This window comes from Muntiacus reevesi, chromosome 9 (assembly GCF_963930625.1).
Source record: "Muntiacus reevesi chromosome 9, mMunRee1.1, whole genome shotgun sequence".
In the NCBI taxonomy this organism is placed as follows: Eukaryota; Metazoa; Chordata; class Mammalia; order Artiodactyla; family Cervidae; genus Muntiacus; species Muntiacus reevesi.
The window spans coordinates 26,567,636-26,582,308 of NC_089257.1; positions in this window are offsets into that span (position 1 = coordinate 26,567,636).

Genomic DNA, 14,673 nt, shown 5'->3' on the forward strand with positions numbered 1-14,673 from the left:
CATGTACCAGTGAACTTCTGCTCTTACTGATATATATTTACCTTACCATCTTCTATTTGGCTTCAAAGATCTTCCAACATTGGGGTGACCCATTCCCTACATTAAATTCTCTCTATTGAAAACATCTGAGTTTCTATTTTCCTGGTTAGATCCTAACTAATACAGGAGATAACTAGCCTCTCCTTTCCACCCAGTCAATTTTATAGTTCTTTGTCTTCCACGTGCATCGGGGAGTTTGTCCTTTTCACAGCCTATTCATCTCACTTAAGCCCATAGAATCCCTGAGACGTGGACAGGGCAGGGACTCATTTTACAGAAGAGAGAACAGACCTGAGAGATGCTAAGGTGCTATGTCAAAGTTACACAGCTCGTGAACTACAGAGCAGAAGCTAGAATCCAGGTCTCTTATGAGCTGGTGTTAATTTCCCTGTGGCTCTCAGGCCTTTGTCTCTCTCTCCAACTCTTACCACCAGAAGAATTCTTTAGGGGTCAAAATAAGGATTCATTTGGGTCTCATTTGCACTTGATGAAAAGGTGCTGTAACTATGCAAACTGCACACCCAAAGGAGCTCAAGGGAGTATTCATTTCTATTTTGGTCTTTATAAGAATATTTTGCATTTATGTCATCCAGGCTTTGCCCACGTTCTGTAAATCCTAGAACAGTGTTTCTCAAAGTCAGAGTTATATGGGGAAGGCGTGTTTCTTATAAAAACTCAGATTCCTGCCCTCCCACTGAAATAGAAAATCTGGGGAAAGATATCGGGAAAGTGTATTTTCATCTAATATTCCAGGTGATGCTGATGAAAAGTAAGATTCAAGGGGCTGCTGTTCCATGAGACAGAAAAAAGTTGTCATTGTCCATAGAGGAGAAGGAAGAATCAGTAAGGTGAGGATAGGACTGCTCTGTGGCCAGTCTAATAAAGACCCAGCCCCTCAAGCTTCCATCCTGGCTAAGAGACACCACTTATGACACCCGACAGTGGTCTGACTTAGCCTCAGACACCGCCTGCGTATGGTTCCAACTACTCTTCAGAGCAACCCTTTGAAGGAGCTGTCATGGTTCCTATTTTCCATATGAGAACTCTGAGCATAGATTAAATAGCTGCCACTGGGTCACCCAACTATGACGCAAATTCCAATTAAGTTCCGCACAGTCCCCAAATCGGGCCCTTGTCTGTCCATGTCACCCTTCCCAGAATGGAGCCCGCTTCATCTCCAAGTGATCATGACAACAATTACACAATGAACTGGCTCTGTAGGGGGCATAGGATACTCTCCGTGGGGTCTGGGTTTCTGACTGCTTGTTCCTGAACGAGGCATCAGTGTAGCTGCAAAGAAGGCAGATGGATGGCACCCAAACCCCTTCACGCCTGCCCTTCTAAACCACCAGGTTATAGGAAGGGATTCTGGCAGGTGACCCACCCAGTGGTCTCTTGATTTTCCTTCTCAAGTTTTCCCAGAGGCTCTTCTACCCCTGAACTTGGCTCAGAAGCTTCTGGTTCTGCCCCAAACCAGGAGGAAACAAAGCAGAAAGTCTAAAGCAGCAGATGTCTGCATTAATCTATCCACAGAGGCCCCTGGGGAAGCAGCCCAACTGTTGTTCTTATCACAAATGTTTAAAAAATTAATAACATGAATGGGCAAGTGTACAAGCACAGAATACTTGACATCTGGATAATCTTACATCATCTGAGCTGCTTTTTTTCCTTTCCTAATACATTGCTTTACATGTCTGGTCACCATTCTGTTGACATAGCTATTTGGATCAGACAGGCTAACAAAACTGCCAGATGGAGACTGATGAGGCAGAGCAGGGCTGGGGGATTCCCAGATCAGGATGATCATGCCAAGAGTGCAAAGAGGGCTTCTGATCCATGAGAAAATGTCTGATGCTCCCCCACAGATTCAGTGTTCTCTTCTTAGCCTTCCAAGAGCTGTTGTACCCCAGCCTACCTGCTCAATTTTATATATACATCTCAGTAGACATTTTTTATGTATGTGAGGCTGTCCTGGGACAGGACAGCCTAGTTTTGGAAAGCAAAGGCCTGAGTTCAAATCCAAGACCTATCACTCGCTAATCGTATCCTCTTGCACATGTTCAATAAATTCTCTGAGCCCCAGTTTTTTGCTGCTGCTGCTGCTAAGTCACTTCAGTCGTGTCCGTCTCTGTGCGACCCCATAGATGACAGCCCATCAGGCTCCCCTGTCTCTGGGATTCTCCAGGCAAGAACACTGGAGTGGGTTGCCATTTCCTTCTCCAATGCATGAAAGTGAAAAGCGAAAGTGAGGTCGCTCAGTCATATCTGACTCTTAGCGACCCCATGGACTGCAGCCCACCAGGCTCCTCCGTCCATGGGAGTTTCCAGGCAAGAGTACTGGAGTGGGGCGTCATTGCCTTCTCCAGAGCCTCAGTTCACTTATCGGTAAAATGAAGACAATAAAAGCATATTAAACTTTTAGAACTGCTGAAGGAAAAACATTTTTCAAAGTTGTTTATGAAGCAGTTATCACAGCACCTAATTCAACAAGTATTTCTTGAGTGCCTTCTACATGTCAAACACTGTTCAAGGCCCTAGAAACAATTGTAGTAAACAAAAAACATAGTCCCTGCCCTCATAGAGCTTATAAACTAGTGGCAGAGACAGAAAATAAACAAGCAGATATATTTACAATACACTATAGCTTGACAATGGGCTTTCCTGGTAGCTCAGCTGATAAAGAATCCGCCTGCAATATGGGAGACCCCGGTTTGATTCCTGGGTCAGAAAGATCCCCTGGAGGAAGGCATGGCAATCCTCTCTAGTATTCTTGCCTGGAGAATCCCATGAACAGAGGAACCTGGCAGGCTACAGTCCATGGAGTCACCAAGAGTCGGATATGACTGAGTGACTAGCTTGGCAGTAAGTGCTGTGAAGGAAAATAAAGTGGGAGGAAGTGGCAAGAGAGTGGCAGTGGGGAGAGCCAGTGCTTTTATTGATGAGATGGTCAGAGACGATCTCTCTGCAGAAGTGACGTCTGATAAGAAGTGTGAATGAGATGACAGAATAGACAAATGGATATCTGGGGCAAGAGCATTCCAGGCAGACTGAAGAGCAAGTGCAAAAATCCTGAAGCTGGAGCATGTTTCCTTATTTAGGACCAGCCCAGAGGCAAATGTGGCTTGTTAACCATGGGGAAGTTTAGAAGAAGCCAAAAAGCAAAAAATAACTGATACATAGGTAGTTAAGCAAGTAGGTAGGTAGATAAGACTAAATTCATTCACTTTTCATAACATTATCCTATCTTGGGTGGTAATGCTAGGTACTAAGGTAAATATAAAGATAAACAAGACAGAGAATTTATCTCTGATGATCCTTGAACCATCAGTCTAGTAGGGAATAAAATATCTAAATAATGAGAAAAGAAAATCATAGATGTCATAAAAGAAACCTGGTAAGAAGTATAGGAGCCCGAAAGAGAGAGTCTTTGTCTGTCATAGTCACTTTCACCACCAGAAACTTGGAGCAATTAATGAAAGAAATGACAGTTACATAAAGACATAAAACAAAGGTGCTCTCTCTGCTCAAAGAGATAAAAAATGAACTTAAGACATTTCAGCATTAACTAAAATAAAATCATTGTAAATTTGAGAAAAGAATCAAATAGAAATCCCAGAATGTTAATATTTAAAATCTCAATAACCAAAATTTTAAAAAATGCAACAGATGGTATTTGCAGCTAATTTAATACAGGTAAATACAGAGAGAATTAGTGAACTAAAGGTAGATCAGAAGAAATTACCCAGAAGGAAGCAGAAAGAGGCAAAATGATAGAAAGTACAAAGATGAGAAGAATATAGTGAGCAGAAAACATTTTTTCAGGAATACTAGGAGAAGTTAGCGGAGAAGGCTATAGCACCCCACTCCAGTCCTCTTGCCTGGAAAATCCCATGGATGGAGGAGCCTGATGAACTGCAGTCCATGGGGTCTTTAAGAGTCGGACACGACTGAGCAACTTCACTTTCACTTTTCACTTTCATGCATTGGAGAAGGAAATGGCAACCCACTCCCGTGTTCTTGCCTGGAGAATCCCAGGGACGGGGGAGTCTGGTGGGCTGCCATCTATGGGGTCACAGAGAGTTGGACACGACTGAAGCGATTTAACAGCAGCAGCAGGAGAAGTTAGAAAAAAAATAGCAGGATAATGACCTAAAAATATGAAAGGAAGGGAAAAAAAGAGTAAAAATTAATGAAATGGAAAAATTAGAATAAATTGGAAAAAAAAGGTCAAAAGTTGGTTCTTTGAAATGACCAATAAAATTGATAAAATTTTGCTGAGACAGATCAAGATGAAAAAGGGAAAAGGCACAAATCAATAGCATCAGCATTGAAAAAGAGAACATCATTATCTATGCTGGAGACATTAGCAAGACATTAAGAGATTATGAACAGCTCTACACGAATAAGTTTGAAATGAGCTAGACAAAATCCTAGGAAAACACTACTTACCAAAACTAATGAAAGAAGAAATTTAAAAATCTGAATAATTGTGGAACTATTAAAATAATTGATTTTTAACTTAAAAAAACTTATGAATAAAATGTCTCTGATGGCTTCAAACAAACTTGATGAACTCTTTAAAGAAGGTATAATGCAAACTATATACAAACTCTTCCAGAAAATAAAAAAAGTGAGAACGCTCTCCATTTTACTTTGTGAGGTTAATCTTGATTTTTAAAGAACCCCAACAAGTATAATATGTGAAAGTAAATTACTGGCCAGTTTTACTCATGAGCATGTGAAAAAATCCTAAATGAAATATTAACAAGGTGAAGCCAGCAATGTATATGTAAAAAGGAATCAAATCCTGTCCACCTTTTTCTTATTCTTGGGTGCTGGAGGAGATATTGCTTTAGTATCAGAAAACCAATATAATTTGCCACCTTAACAGATGAAAGAGGAGTGGAAACAAACCAAATGCTGGTCAGCAGAAGGTGTGGTGTACATATACAATGGAATTCTATTCAGCCATTAAAAATAATGAAATATTGCCGTTTGCAGCAACACAGATGGACCTAGAGAATATTATTCTTAGTGAAGTAAGCCAGAGAAAGACAAATACTTTATTCTATCGCTTATATGTGGAATCTAAAAATAAAATAAAACAAATCAATATACAAGACAGAAACAGACTCAGACATAGAAAAGAAACTTCTGGTCACCGAAGTGGGAAGGGAGGGAAGGAGAGATGAGTTAGGAGTACAAGATTAACAAATACAAACTACTAAACATGAAATACAGACACAACTAGGATTTGCACTATGACATAGGGAACTATTTTCAGTATCTTGGAATAATCTATAATGAAATATAATCTGAAATATATAACTGAACCACTTTTCCATACACCTGAAACTAACACAATATTGTAAATCAACTATACTTCAATTTAAAAAAAGGAAGGGGGGAATCACAAAGTCATCTCAATATATGCAGATAAAGGCATTCACTGAAATTCAGCATCCTTCATTATTAAAGATCTTAGAAACTAGAAAAAGGGGGCCACTGAACTAATCTGCAAAGAGTATCTACAAAACTCTTTGATATGAAAACTATATCAACTAATGTATTTTAAAATGAAAACATAATGAAGCATGGAAAATAATCTTCTGAAGGTTGTGAAGAAGCAAGGATGCTTATTATCATGACATTTCCTGGAGTCTTACCCAGCAAAGCAAGAAGAAGAGTTAAAAGACATAAGGAAGAAATAAAATTGTTGTTTTGTGGATTACCTTATCATCTATATTGAAAATTCATGGGAATCTGCAAATCAGTTTTAGACTTTAAGAAATTTAGTTCCTCAAGGTCACTGGATACAAAGCCAACCCACAAAAATGAATTAAATTTCCGTTCACTGACCACAATTTTTTGCAAATTGAAAAAAAAAATTTTTAATATAACATTTACTTTAGCATTAAAAAATTTCAAAAATATAAAAATCTAACAAAGCATGTGCAAGACCTCTGTGCAAAACATCCATTATTGAAAGAAGTTTAAAAAGACCTGGGTTAAAGGAGAGAAATTTTGTTACTGAATTGGAACACTCAAAATTTTAAATGTCAGTTCTTCCTAAATTGAGCTATGGTTTCAATAAAAAGTCCCGACGGGATTTTAAAGAACTTAACAAACACTTCCTAAACTTATATGGAATTGCCAAAGTCCAAGACTAGTCAAGACCTCCTGGAAGAGGAAGCCCAGGGTTGAAGGACTTGCTCTACCAGGTATTGAGCCTTCCTGTCACAGCGGAGTAATTCAGACTGTCATTTTCATTCTAGGAGATGGAGGGAGGAAGACGTCACTAGTGTTTTTTAATATCTGGGTGTTCCCCCTTTCCAGGCACTTGGCAGACAGCTCTTCAGGGCCCCTTACAAGTAAAACTCTCCGGTCCTGGCAAATGAGCGGCAAGAGGAAGTGAATGAATGATGGATGATGTTTTTATGCTGAGTCAGTGAAAAACTCAACAGGAAACCTCAGTGTCTCTACTTTGTATGAAGAGTGTCCTCAGTGAAGCAACCACTTCACATCATGCAGATGGCCGCTCTGATGCATCTCCTGCGTCACCTGTGACCTGCTACTGAAGGAGTCACAACTTCAGCATGTTAAGCCGTGAGATGTTGGGCTTGTCTGTTACCAAAACAGAGCACACCCCTTCTTATCTTATCCAGCATACAGACAGACCGGTGGAACACAAGAGCACCCAGAAACTATGTGTAGACAACTGATTTTTAACACAAAATGAAATTGCAGAGTAGTAAAGAAACAATGACCTTGGAACAACTGGATATCCATTTGGGAAACTTGTAGAACTTGTCCTTACTTCACAATATAGATGGAAATCAATTCCAGGTGAATTTCCAACTTTATTTAAAAGGCTATACTGTATAAAGCTTTTAGAAGAAAATATGGGTGGATTTTTTCATAACTCAGGGATAAATTTTCTAAATAAGAAACAACCAACTATGAAAGAAAAAATAGTTAAATTGTGTTCTATTCAATTTCACAAGAAAAAAAAAGTTTTGTTTAAAAAGAAAACAGCTAAAAGGAATGTCTAAATGTTAATAACAGCATGACTACCTTATGAGCTGAATTTATTTTCCTATTTTGCTTACTTATTTTTTTCAAATATTCTATGACGAATATAGATCTTTTCTGTAATAAAAGAGTAAAAAAACCCATAAGAAGTTGTTAGGCTTTTGGGTGTGTTTAAAATCAAGAAGAGGCAATCCAAAATTTGAGGATATAGAATAAGAACTTTCCAGACCTTACTCTCACTTGTTTGTTAACCGAAAGGGAAGACATCCTAACGGTGGCATGTCAGCAATGTGGCGGACGGGTGCAGGCGGGTCAGTGTGGCCTTTATTATGGCTCTGTTTAGCTACTAGAACATTATCAAGGCACCTGATACCACATTTTTTAGTTTACGTTTTTATTTTATATTAGAGTATAGTTGATTTACAATGCTCTGTTTGATTCAGGTGTACATCAAAGTGATTAGGTTATACATATACATAGATCTACCCTTTTTCAGATACTTCTCCCATTTATGGTTACCAAAGGAAAATGTGGGAGGGAAGGATAAATTAGGAGTTTAGAATTAATATATATACACTTTGCTGTTGTTGTTCCTTAGTCACTAAGTCATGTCTGATTCTTCTGAGACCCCGTGGACAGTAGCCTGCCAGGCTCGTCTGTCCGAGGGATTTCCCAGGAGTGGGTTTTCATTTCTTCCTCCAGCAGATCTTCCTGACCCAAGGATCAAACCTGGGTCTCTTGCATCTCTCCACTCGCAGATGGATTCTTTACCACTGAGCCTCCTGGGAAACCCATATACATATACACTACTATGTTAAAATAACCAACAAGGACCTACTGTAGAGCACAAGGAATTCTACTCAGTATTCTGATGTCACTGATCTAAAAGCCTTTCTGTTGCAGATTCACAATCCCTATTCCTGGAGGGAGCTCCCTTGCGAAGCCTCCTTCTTTCTTATGCTTTCATTTCATTTCTCTGATAGGAAATATGTTCTGACCTGAGCATCCTTCATGGACTTTATCAGCCCTGAGGATGCAAGGTCTCCGGCCTCGCCCCAGGGGGCTGTCCATCTGGCCTCCCAGTGCTGGGCACTGAAACCTCTCTCTTCTTTCAGTCATGCCACTCCAGGCTCTTTGTACAATCTTTATTAGACACACATTCGACTCTGACCAGCCTGAACATAAAGGCCTTTTAAGATCTAAAACATATGGAAGGATACTTGTTTTTACTCTTGGTTTTCATAGTTTTATTGGCTCTCATTTATTCACTGAACATTTATTGGGCATGGGCAGTAAATTCATCATAGACCACAGCCCCTGAAGCCCTGGGATTTCACTTCCTAAATTCCGAGGCCTGGCAAAACATGAAATGGGGATATGGAGGATGAAGGTCATTCCAGAGACAAAGAGCCATCGACATGCAGAAATGGCAGGGCCCTCGGGATAAATGGGCTCTACCTGGATTCAGAGATTCTAAAAGTGTCTCACAATGCTCATGAAGAAGTTTCTGGAATAAGGACGGCAGCTCGTTGGAAGGGCATTAATAGCAACCACATTTATCATTGGTATTTATGGAACACCTACTGTGCTGTAGAAATTACGCCACACACTTTACATACGTCATCTCATTTAAAATTCATGGCAACCTTGGGACATATGGGGCTTCCCTGGTGGCTCAACCGTAAAGGATGTACCTGCCAATGCAGGAGACACGGGTTCAATCCCTGGGTCGGGAAAATCCCCTGGAGAAGGAGATTGCTCCCCACCCCAGTATTATTCTTGCCTGGGAAATAATATGGACAAAGGAGCCTGGAGGGCTACAGGCCATGGAGTCACAAAGCGACTAAACAACAACAACAATTGGGATGTATATTATATTATCTTCTTTTTGAAGATGAGGAAGTTGAGACTCAGAAGAGGTTAGGTAATTTGCCCACAGTCCCATAGTTCCAAGGTGGTGGTATTGAGCCAGGAATCCACCTCTGTCAAACGAGAAAGTCTTCCCTCTTTTTCTGACAGTAACTCTAGCTCTGGGCACTGTTATTCATCTACATTTTCATAAGATATTTTAATTCACACTCTTTGAGGGAAAGCAGGAACCTTGACTTCTGAAGGCTGTCTGTATCTGGCATCACCTTCTTAAGGACAGCTTCCTGTATTTGTGACATTGTCCCCTGGGAGGTGGGGACAGAGCAGTCTTGGTGTCAAGAGTCTGTCAAGAGACCCAAATGAGATCACGCGTGCAACACGCCTGGCTCAGAGCATGCACAGAGGAGGCCCTCGGTGGCCTTCATCATTATGTTGATTCCTCAGGGTCCAGGACTGCCAGCTATCCTTGCCTTTGCAGGTAGTAGAACAAACTTCCAAACACACAGATTCTAATTATTTCTTGGATTCTGGGGCCAACAACTTTCTTCAGGAGCATCTCTCGTCAACCCAGGCATCCACATTCTGAGTGTCCCAGAGGTGTGACATTTCATCACCCAGTCACTAAGCCCTGAGCCAGCTCACTATCATTGAACCTTCATGTCACAACAGGAAAATGATGAGATATTGACTGGTGCTCAGGTAAGAAACTCCAGTAGTTTCTGTATCAGATCCTATAAAGGACAATATCGTGAAGCAAAACATGGATGCTTAGAGATCAAACCCAGAGACAAGCAGAGTGGGAACGTTGGTTTGCTCCTTCCAGGTGTCTGACCTGGGGCAGTTACTCAACTTCTCTGAGCCTCTATAACAAGTAGATAGTAATAACTACCCCACAGCTTTGTTAAGGGGATCACTATACAATATGATGACGTCAAGCGCTTAACACAGAGCCTGGTCCATAGGAAGGAATGAACAAATAATTGCTCATTATTATTTTATTATTGCTAAATGCAAAAAAAATCCTACTATGAGATTTGTTTTTCAGGTTCATAAATAACTATCTTAAATGACTTATCTCCCCTCCTGAATCAGTCAGTCTGCTCTTTGATGTCTTTGAACAAGTCAATCTGTAGCTGGAATCTTGTTCAGTGCCGTGTGCCTGGCATGCAGAGGTGCAGGGGCTTGGCAGGTGGGAGCACAGCAGACTTAAACAGCAATTTTAGCTGAGTGTACAAGAAGGGACATTTGAAAAGCCTATTTGAAATGTTAAAATAGAAAGTAATTTGACAAGCAGGTAGAACAGGAGAACTCAAGGCCTGTTTCCCTAATGGCATGAGAAGGGGTCTGGATGTATGCTGCTGTCTTGCATCCCTGACATTCCCAAATAAAGCAGCTTGATTCTGCAAGGACCATCCTAGCTGCTGGTGTATGCATTTGGCAACTTCTAGTCCCGCCTGGCACAGGAAAACCTGGCATCTGACGCTCTTCTCTGGGCGAAGGGCTCACACAAGCCCAGTCCACTTCTAGGGTGTATCTTCACTCCCCCCTAATCCTGGAGACCTGCATTCTATCCCTGAGTTGGGAAGATCCCCCGGAGAAGGGAAAGGCTACCCACTAGAGTATTTTGGCCTGGAGAATTCCATGGACTGTATAGCCCATGGGGTCACAAAGAGTCAGACACGAATGAACGACTTTAAAAAAAAAAAAACCCTCCTTAGGAGTCACCCAGTTCCAACATCTCCCAGTTCCCCACCGTATGCATCCTCAGAAGACAAAATTCCAGCCAGAATTCCCAGAACTTGCAAAGAAGAGAAATCTTTTAACAAAGGGCTTGTCTGTTTCCAGAATAAACTGCCTAAGGTGTTCAGAAAAAAATTTCCTTCTTCCCTCCACAGCTTTAGAGAATCATTCTTTTTTTAATATGTTCAGGGCAGAAAAAGCTAGCAACATACTGTAACTTGGCTTCTTCGCCAGTGAAAATTTGCTTCGGGATTAAGGAAACATCGCCACCTGGTGGGATGATATTAAAATAACCAGACAAAGACTGATCAGCGGCTGTATGCTGTGCTTCGTTAGTCGTGTCGATTCTTTGCGACCCCATGGGCTGTAGCCCACCAGGCTCCTCCCTCCATGGGATTCTCCAGGCAACGATACTGGAGTGGGTTGCCGTGCCCTCCTCCAGGGGATCTTCCCAACCCAGGGATCAAACCCAGGTCTCTTCCGTCTCCTCCATTACAGGCAGATTCTTTACCATTAGCGCCACCTGGGAAGCCACAATTTATCCACGTGTTGTGTTAGTCGCTCATCCGTATCGGACTCTTTGCAATCCCATGGACTGTAGGCCACCCAAAATGACTTACTAACTGAGACTAACACAGTCAGGATCATTTTCTTCCTTCATGTCCCCTCTTACTTCTTATCAACTTTATGGAGGCAGAAGAGGAAAACCAGAGGAGTTGCACCTGGCATGAAGAGAAGGCAGCTCAGGCATCACAGGGAAGTTTGGGATCTGAAAACTCTGTTTTATGTTTCTGACTCAGAAGTTATTGATTGTAATGGGGCTAGATTAATCAGCTCATTCTCTTAACTGGGCCAGGAACAAACATAAGCCATAACCATGGAGGATGTTTTCATGTCTGCTTGGAATATTTGCTTCCTGAAGACAGTATGTTCAGTGAGGTGAGTATAGAAAACCTCATTATTTATACAAAGTGTGAAAACCCATCACTGTGCAAATTGAACCATCTTTTTATAGGCAAGAGGCTCTCCTGGTGGCTCAGTGGTTACAGAAATTCATCTGCCAATGAATTTGCCAATCCCAATCTGCAGGAGATGGGGGTTTGATCCCTGGGTCAGGAAGATCCCCTAGAATAGGAAATAACAACCCACTCCAGTATTCTTGCCTGGGAAATCCCATGGACAGAGGAGCCTGGTGGGCTACAGTCTATGGGTCACTAAAGAGTTGAACACGATTTAGGGATTGAGCATAACAACATTATAGGTACAACTATTTGCTTTTATACTTCCCCATCACCTTGCAGTTCACCACATGCACATACACGTCATTTAGTCTATTTAGATGATTTAATCTTCACAAGCACCCTATGGTTGGCATAATTAGTCATTCCTGAGTAGAAAATAGAGGTTCAGGGAAGTTAAGTGATTTTCCAGTGGTCACACAGCTACCAATGGCAGCACTGGGACTGAAAAGAAAGGAGGAAACAATATTTAACCTACAGTGGGGCAGGAGAGGTGCACGCGCTTCCAACACTGCTGTCCATGGCTCCTCCACTTGGCAAGTAGCAAGACGGCATTCATCTGGCCTGACCACTGCAGGAGCACCTAGTCTTTCTATGGCTGCCTCCACAACCTATTGTTATTTGCTTGACTGTGGAGCACACTGCAAAATCCTAGGACATAGGCTTTCATTTAAAACTGACTTTGAGGGACTTCCCTGGGGGCTAAGACTCCATAGTCCCAATACAGGGTTCGATCCGTGGTCATGCAGCTAGATTCCACATGCCACAACGAAGAGGTCACATGCCACAATAAAGGATCCTGCATGCCACAACTAGGACCCAGTGTAGCCAAATAGAAACTTTGAGAAATTTTGCCAAATGTCAGTCTCTCCTCTGAATGAGTGACATAGCAGAACCACTCACCATCCCTTAGACTGCCAACTGGGGTCCATGGGACTGTCAGGAGGGCATTTTACCCATTCACCACCTAAACCATTTCAAGTAACCCTGTTGTAAATGCCCTGACAATGAGGGTTCTTTGTGCCTTATAAACAGTCTCTCCTCTACTGCGTTGCCTCCTCTAAACATTGGGACCCAAAGCCCAGTCCTCAAACCACTTATGTTCTGTGTCTAGTCTCCCTCTCTAAGTGGCATAATCTCATCACATGCCTTTAAATGCCACCTGTACACTGATAATCTCTAAATTTACACCCACAAGCCTAGCCTCTCCCACTATATTCCAGACTCCTGTATGCAGCTGTCTACTCAACACTGCAACATCTAAGGCATCAAAGCCAGCATGTCCACATCCAAACTTTCAGTTGCCTTCAACCCCTCCACTCTCCTTTCACAATGTTTTCCATCTTGGCAAATGGAAATCCCATGTATCCAATTTCTCAGTCCGAAAGCTTCAGAGTCTTCCCTGGATGCCTCTCTTCCTCTCAGAACCCATGGCTCATCCGTCTTCACAGAACGTCGAAAATCTGCTACTTACCACCCTCACTGCTATGCAGCCGCCTTCACCTGGACTATTGCAATGGCTTTGTACCTGATCTCCCTACACAGCGACCAGAGCTGTCCTTTTAAAATGTGCATCAGAACTAACACTGCTCCAAACCTCCCAAGATACTTCCACCTTTCTCTCCAGGTTGCTACATAACCTAGTTCCACTCACCTCTCTAACCTGCCCTCCAACCATCACTCCCTTGTGGCCACCATCTGCTAGAAATGTGGGGAAATAGGAACAGGGGCTTCATTTTATCCCATGAAGCATGGAGCCCAGTGCCTAGACAACATCTAGAACATACAAGGTACTGAGTAAATATAAGTGGAAACACAAATGCCTTTTCCCTCTGTCTGGTTCATTCATTAACGCCATCAGTCCAGAGCCTGACCACAGCGAAGAGTACCCCGTGCTCACCGCAGCTAGAGAAAGCCCACACACGGCAACAAAGAGCCCATGTGCCGCAAGAAAGACCTGGAGCAGCCGTAAGTAAATAAATAAATAAACCTCAACTAAAAAAGTAGGTTAGGGGGCCAGATGTGGCCCACAGACCATGGTTTACTGATCCCTGATCAAGGAAATACAATGGAATATTACTCAGCCACTGAAAAGAATGAAATAATGCCATCTGAAACAACATGGATGAACCTAGAGATTGTCATGCTGAGTGAACTAAGCCAAACAGAGGAGAAATACCACATGACATCCCTTATGTGCAGAATCTAAAAAGAAATGATACAAATGAACTTATTCACAAAGCAGAAACAGATTCACAGAGGGGAAGGATGGGGGGAAAGGATAGTTAGGGAGTTTGGGATCAACATGTACACACGATTGTATTTGAAATGAATAACCAATAAGGCCCCACTGTATAGCATAGGGAACTCTGCTGAATGTTATGTGGCAACCTGGATGGGAGAGGAGTTTGGGGGGGAATGGATACGTGTATATGTAAGGCTGTGTCCCTTTGCTGTCCCCTTGAAACTATCACGATATTGTCAATTGTCTGTTATTTATAAAGTAAAAAGATTTTTTTAAGGACTTTTTAAAAAGAGATGGAGATCTCGTTTAGGAAATGAATCTCAGGAACTTGTTTGGAAATCAGCAATTTTTAGAAGATGGCTGCTCACGTCTACGGATTCTGTCGACGTCAGCTGCAGTATTTCACAGTCTCCAGCCGCCCCCTCCCTGCTCACTTCAGACTGTCCCCCGCAATCTGAATTAGCTCTGGCCAATCTATCCTGTTGGGCTTCTCTGGTGGCTCAGATCCACCTGCAGTGCGGGAGACCTGAGTTTGATCCCTGGGTTGGAAAGTTCCCCTGGAGGAGGGCATGGCAACCCACTCTAGTATTCTTGCCTGGGGAATTCCCATGGACAGAGGCGCCTTGGTGGGCTACAGTTGAGGGGATCACAAAGAGTTAGACATGACTGAGCATCTAAGCACAGCAGCGCACAATCTCTCCTGCTATTGTTTGCCCTGAATTCAGTGGG